Raw genomic sequence first — 7740 nt, 5'->3', positions numbered from 1 at the left:
TAGGAGATATCGCTTGTAGCAACCTGTTTGTGGATAATTTCCACTAAGTCTTCCATAGAGGTGTAGTTTGCCTACAACATCCCTTACTTGTTATTACGAGCTTAAACACCTTGCTGTAAAACTTGCTGGCTTACAACACCGTTGTGTAGTAGTTGTTTCATATCGCCTAATGGCCCCTAAGAACTCCAAAGCTTGTAGCTGGGCCCGGTCCCAAGAGTCCAAACTCACTTTAGAAAACCGTGTGAGTCAAGGATTGTTGCCGACTCGAAAGGATGTAAACTGGCGAGCTCCCAAAGAAGAGCCTTATCTGCAACCTCGACAAGAAGAAGTTGTTATTTTTACTGATCACTTACGAAGAAGTTTTCGACCGCCCGGCTCAAAGTTCTTCAGGTACCTTCTGCACTTCTTCAATCTCCAGCCTCAGGATATCGGTCCCAATTCTATGACCAACATTTGCCAATTTCAAGTTTTATGTGAAGTATATTTCCAGATTTTGTCGTCAGTGACTGTGTTTAGGTATTTTTTCTATGTCAATCGTCAAATTGAAGTCAAGAATGGCCCTACTTGTGAACTTGGCAGAATCTTCATTCAGAAAAGGAAAAACGATCTCTTTCGTGAATCTAAATTGGCAAGTCATCCGAAAGGATGGAACAAGACCTAGTTTTATTGTAAAAATACTACCCCCATGGGAGAAAATCCGCTGTAAGGTTATAGATTGGAGACGACCAGCAGCTATGTAGAATTCTAGGGTTGGCGAATGGATGAGAAGAGGGATACAATGGCTCCTATTCGCACAAAATTGAGAGCTTGGTTTCTCATGGCTTACTCGGGATCGACTTGATCCGTATCTAGCTAAAGTGGCGCATCGAACCTGTTAGTGTGAGGAATGGATTAATGTGCGACTACTGAGCTAACTCATCCAACGCCCAATGCTTCTCCACCCAAGACTTAATCGACGATACCCTTAATAAAGAGATAAAGAGGTTTTTCTCCAACTCAAAGGAATGGTGCATCGTTACTGGTCTAGGTACATTTTAGTACTGATCTTTTTCCTATCATGTATGCTTTGTTCCCTTGCTGATTTAATTTCGACCCGTCATCCTCATCACGTACTTCCGGCTGTAGGAGAATTCTAGCTTTTGGAAAGTCACACCTCAGACCCCTGCTTCTTCCTGAGGCCAAGGGAATGATCCGGGTTGTGATGACCCGACCCCTAACTCATCTGCAGGAGAACTATCTGAGGTAGAACTCGACTCACTTGACCGTTTGTTTACCAAACTTGCTGACATGCCTTACTCTCAGGGCGACTCTGAATCCATCCAAGCCGGCGGTGCTGAGGTAATTCCAATCTCTTCCAGTTCCACAGAAATGTCTGTTGCAAGAAAGACAAGGCAAGCCGTCCGGAAGGTTAAAATATCAAATCCAGACGCTCATTTAGCTTCCAATTTTCTTTTGCAGAAAGCACACTTCGTTGGTCAATCAAAACGTCAGACCTGAAGTGACGCGGGTGAGTTAGACCTAGGCTTGTCTCATGCGCCGCCGGCTCGTAAGCCACGTGTTGGGGTACCACATAGTCCCACTGATTCTTTTCCCAAGGATGGTCTCTTTAAACAACCTCTTAGACCTTCAAACTCACTTTATCAGGAATCTCCTCCATCTTCGGGCGCTGATACGTCCATTTTGCATCATGCTTTCATGTTGATATTTATTGCTTTATGGGATGTTATATTACTTTGTGGTACCATATTTATGCCTTTTCTCTCTTATTTTGCAAGGTTTATTTGAAGAGGGAGAATTCAGGCAGTTGGAATTGTAGACTGGAAAAGAAGCAAATCTTAGTCCACTATTTTGCACATCTCCAAATGCCCAGAAAAGTTACGTGGAGTTTTTTGGGATTATATAAAAAATACTGGGCGAAAGAAGTACCACAGGGGGCTACCACGGCGCCACAAGCCCTGCCACTGCCACCCCCTGGTGGCGGAGGGCAAGCTTGTGGGCTCCCTGACGGCCCACTGCCCCACCTCTTTTTCTATATGAAGGGTTTCGTTCCAGAAAAAAAATCAATCGGGAGCTTTTTCATGGTTTCGCCGCCGCCTCGAGGCGGAACTTGAGCAGAACCAATCTAGAGCTTCGGCAGGACGATCCTCTCGGGGAAACTTCCCTCCCGAAGGGGGAAATCGTCGCCATCGTCATCACCAACACTCCTCTCGTCGGAGGGGAGGCATCTTCATCAACATCTTCATCAGCACCATCTCCTCTCCAATCCCTAGTTCATCTCTTGTAACCAATCTCCGTCTCACGACTCCGATTGGCACTTGTAAGGTTACTAGTAGTGTTGATTACTCTTTGTAGTTGATGCTAGTTGTATTACTTGGTGGAAGAGTTTATGTCCAGGTCCTTGATGCTATTCATTACACCTCTGATCATGATTATGATTATGCTTTGTGAGTAGTTACTTTTGTTCCTGAGGACATGGGATAAGTCATGCTGATAATAGCCATGTGAATTTGATATTCGTTCGGTATTTTGATATGTTGTATGTTGTCTTTTCCTCTAGTGGTGTTATGTGAACGTCGAGTACATAACACTTCACCATATTTGGGCCTAGAGGAAGGCATTGGGGAGTAGTAAGTTGATGATGGGTTGCTCGAGTGACAGAAGCTTAAACCCCAGTCTATGCGTTGCTTCGTAAGGGGCTGATTTGGATCCACTAGTTTAATGCTATGGTTAGACGTTGTCTTAATTCTTCTTTCGTAGTTGCGGATGCTTGCGAGAGGGGTTAATCATAAGGGGATTGCTTGTCCAAGTAAGGGCAGTACCCAAGCGCCGGTCCACCCACATATCAAACTATCAAAGTAACGGACGCGAATCATATGAACATGATGAAACTAGCATGACAGAAATTCCCGTGTGTCCTCGGGAGCGTTTTTCCTCCTATAAGACTTTGTTCAAGCTTGTCCCTTGCTACAAAAGGGATTGGGACACTTGCTGCACCGTTGATACTACGTGTTACTTGTTACTTTTCGCTTGCTACGTTTCACCTCGCTACACCATCACTTGTTACCGCTACTTTCAGTGCTTACAGTTATTACCTTGCTGAAAACCGTTTATCAAAGCCTTCTGCTCCTTGTTGGGTTCGACACTCTTACTTATCGAAAGGACTACGATTGATCCCCTATACTTGTGGGTCATCAAGACTCTTTTCTGGCGCCGTTTCCGGGGAGTGACGTGCCTTTGGTAAGTGGAAATTGGTAAGGAAACATTTATATACTGTGCTGAAATTTATTGTCACTTGTCACTATGGAAACTATTCCTTTGAGGAGTTTGTTCCGGGTATCTTCACCACGAACGGAAGCACGAGGAGTTGTTCCTCAACCTGAGGTACCTACTGAAGATATCTTTTATGAAATTCCTTCGGGTATGCTTGAGAAACTGCTGGCTAATCCTTTCACAGGAGATGGATCTTCACATCCAGACTTGCATTTGATCTATGTAGATCAAGTTTGTGGTTTATTTAAGCTTGAGGTTTGCCCGAGGATGAGGTTAATAAGAAAGTCTTTCCTTTATCTTTGAAGGATAAGGCATTGACATGGTATATGCTATGTGATGATACTGGATCATGGGACTACAATTGGTTGAAATTGGAATTTCATGAAAAGTTCTATCCTATGCATTTAGTACATCGTGATCGGAACTTTATTTTTAACTTTTGGCCTCGTGACAGGGAAAGCATAGCTCAAGCTCGGGGGAGGCTTAAAACAATGCTATATTCATGCCCCAATCATGAGCTCTCGAGAGAAATCATCACTCAAAACTTTTATGCTCGGCTTTCTCATGAAGATCGTACCATGCTTAACACTTCTTGTACCGGTTCTTTTATGAAGAAGGATATTGACCACAAGTGGAATTTATTGGAAATAATCAAATGCAACTCTGAAGATTGGGAGCTGGAGGAAGGTAAGGAGTCAGGTATGAATTTCCAGTTTGATTGCGTTAAATCTTTTGTTGAGACAAACACTTCTAGAGATTTTAGCGCTAAGTATGGACTTGACTCTGAGATAGTAGCTTCTCTATGTGAATCTTTTGCTTCTTATGTTGATCTTCCCAAAGAGAAGTGGTTTAAATATCATCCTCCTGTAGAAAGCAACATAGCCAAAACCAATCTAGTTGAGGAGAAAGTCATTGCTTTTAGTGATCCTGTAGTTCCTTGTGCTTACACTGAGAAACCACCATACCCTGCTAGGATAAAGGATTATTCTAAAGCTCCAACTGTGATACGTAGGGGTTACATTAGACCACTTGCACCCCCTGAGGAGATTAGAGTTGAACCTAGTGTTGCTATTATCAAACATCTCTTAGTCGAAGACGTAGACGACCATGTTATCAAATTCTGTGAGGACTCCGCTAGAATTGCTAAACCTCACGCGAAAAACAAATACGGACCTGTAGTTGGCCTGCTCGTTGTTTCTGTCAAGATAGGAGATCACTATTACCACGGTTTATGTGATATGAGAGCTAGTGTTAGTGCAATACCCCGTTCTCTATATGATGAAATCAAAGACGAGATTGCACCTGCTGAGTTAGAACCCATTGATGTCACTATTACGCTAGCTAATAGAGACACTATCTGCCCGCTGGGAATTGTGAGAGACGTAGAAGTCCTGTGTGGTAAGACGAAGTATCCTACTGATTTCCTCATCCTTGGTACTGCACAAGATAACTTTTGTCCCATCATATTTGGTAGACCCTTTCTCAACACTGTCAATGCTCACATTGATTGCATTAATAAGACTGTCACAGTTAGTTTCGAGGGTGTGTCTCATGAATTTAACTTCTCCAAGTTTGGAAGGCAACCCCATGAAAAAGAGTCGTCTCGAAGGGATGAAATTATTGCTCTTGCCTCTATTGCCGTACCTCCTACGGATCCTTTAGAGCAATATCTGCTTGAGCATGAAAATGATATGCATATGGAGGAGAGAGATGAGATAGATAAAATTGTCTTAGAACAATATCCTATTCTCAAGAATAATCTACCTGTTGAACTGCTTGGGGATCCTCCCCCACCAAAGGGTCGTCCTGTGTTCGAGCTTAAACAGTTGCCTGATACTCTTAAGTATGCCTATCTTGATGAGAAGAAGATATATCATGTTATTATTAGTGCTCCCCTCTCAGAGCACGAAGAGAAGAAGTTACTAAGAACTCTGAGGAAGCACCGTGCTACTATTGGATATACTCTTGATGATCTTAAGGGTATTAGTTCCACTCTAAGTCAGCACAAGATTAAAACCGATCCTGACTTTAAACCAGTTGTTGATCATCAAAGGAGATTAAATCATAAGATGAAAGAGGTCGTTAGAAAAGAAATATTAAAGCTTTTGGAAGCAGGAATCATTTATCCTGTTGCTCATAGTGATTGGGTAAGTCCAGTACATTGCCTACCTAAGAAGGGAGGTATCACTTTCGTTCCTAATGATAAGGATGAACTAATCCCACAAAGGATTATTACCGGCTATAGGATAGTGATAGACTTCCGGAAACTGAACAAGGCAACCAGGAAAGATCATTATCCTTTGCCGTTTATCGACCAAATGCTAGAAAGGCTATCAAAACACACACACTTCTGCTTTCTGGACGGTTATTCAGGTTTCTCGCAAATACCTGTTGCACAATCTGATCAGGAGAAAACCACTTTCACCTATCCCTTCGGTACCTTTGCTTATATACGTATGCCTTTTGGCTTATGCAATGCACCTGCCACCTTTCAAAGATGTATGATGGCTATATTCTCTGACTTTTGTGAAAAGATTGTCGAGGTGTTCATGGATGACTTCTCCGTTTACGGGTCTTCCTTTGATGATTGCCTCAGCAACCTTGATCGAGTCTTACAGAGATGCGAAGACACCAACCTCGTCTTGAATTGGGAGAAGTGCCACTTTATGGTTAATGAAGGCATCGTCTTAGGACACATAATTTCTGAAAGAGGCATTGAAGTTGATAAGGCTAAGGTTGATGCAATTGAGAAAATGCCTTGACCCACAGATATCAGAGGTATATGAAGTTTCCTAGGTCATGATGGTTTCTATAGAAGGTTCATTAAAGACTTATCTAAGATTTCTAGGCCTCTTACCAACCTCTTGCAGAAGGATGTTCCTTTTGTTTTTGATGGGGATTGTGAGGAAGCTTTCAAAATACTTAAGAAGGCTTTGATAACCGCACCTATTGTTCAACCACTTGACTGGAACTTGCCCTTTGAAATCATGTGCGATGCCAGTGATTGTGCTGTTGGTGCTGTTCTAGGACAAGGAGTTGACAAGAAGTTGAATGCTATTCACTACGCTAGTAAAACTCTAGACAGTGCCCAAAGAAACTATGCCACTACGGAGAAGGAATTTTTACCAGTCGTGTTTGCATGTGAAAAGTTCAGATCTTATATAGTTGACTCCAAAGTCACTATTCACTCTGATCATGCTGCTATTAAGTACCTTATGGAGAAGAAGGACGCTAAGCCTAAGCTAATCAGATGGGTTCTCCTGCTATAGGAATTTGATTTGCACGTCATTGACCGAAAGGGTGCTGATAACCCTGTAGCAGATAACTTGTCTTGGCTAGAGAATGTCCTTGATGACCAACTACCTATTGATGACAGCTTTCCTGATGAGCAATTGAATGTCATCCGCACTTCACATAGTGCACTGTGGTATGCCGATTATGCAAATTATATCGTAGCCAAATACATACCACCCAGTTTCACCTATCAGCAAAAGAAGAAATTCTTCTTTGATTTGAGACACTACTTTTGGGATGATCCTCACCTTTATAAGGAAGGAGTAGATGGTGTTATTAGGCGTTGTGCGCCTGAACATGAACATGGATAGATCTTGCAGGAGTGTCATTCCGAAGCCTACGGAGGACACCACGCTGGAGATAGAACTGCCCATAAGGTATTGCAATCAGGTTTCTATTGGTCCACTCTCTTCAAGGATGCCCGTAAGTTTGTCTTGTCTTGTGACGAATGCCAAAGAATAGGGAATATCAGTAAGCGTCAGGAAATGCCTATGAACTATTCACTTGTCATTGAACCATTTGATGTCTGGTGCTTTGATTATATGGGACCCTTCCCGAGTTCCAATGGGTACACTCACATCTTAGTTGCTGTGGATTACGTTACTAAGTGGGTAGAAGCTATCCCCACTAAAAATGTTGATCACCACACCTCTATTAAGATGCTTAAAGAAGTCATTTTCCCAAGATTTGGAGTCCCTAGATATTTGGTGACTGATGGCGGTTCACACTTCATTCATGGTGTTTTCCGCAAGATGCTCGCTAAGTATGATGTCAACCATAGAGTTGCATCTCCTTATCATCCTTAGTCTAGTGGTCAAGTGGAGTTGAGTAATAGGGAGATCAAATTGATCCTACAAAAGACCGTCAATAGATCTCGAAAGAATTGGTCTAGCAAACTTGACGATGCACTATGGGCTTATAGGACTGCTTATAAGAATCCCATGGGCATGTCGCCATATAAAATGGTTTACGGTAAGGCCTGTCATTTACCTCTTGAGCTGGAACAGAAAGCTTATTGGGCAATCAAAGAGCTCAACTTTGATTTCAAACATGCCGGTGAGAAGCGGTTGTTTGATATCAGCTCGTTAGATGAATGGAGGGCCCAGACATATGAGAATGCCAAGTTGTTCAAGGAAAAGGTTAAGATATGGCACGACAAACGAATACAGAAATGAG

The sequence above is a fragment of the Hordeum vulgare genome, chromosome 5H, assembly GCF_904849725.1.
Source record: "Hordeum vulgare subsp. vulgare chromosome 5H, MorexV3_pseudomolecules_assembly, whole genome shotgun sequence".
Lineage (NCBI taxonomy): Eukaryota > Viridiplantae > Streptophyta > Magnoliopsida > Poales > Poaceae > Hordeum > Hordeum vulgare.
Note: the sequence above shows the minus strand (reverse complement) of the source record.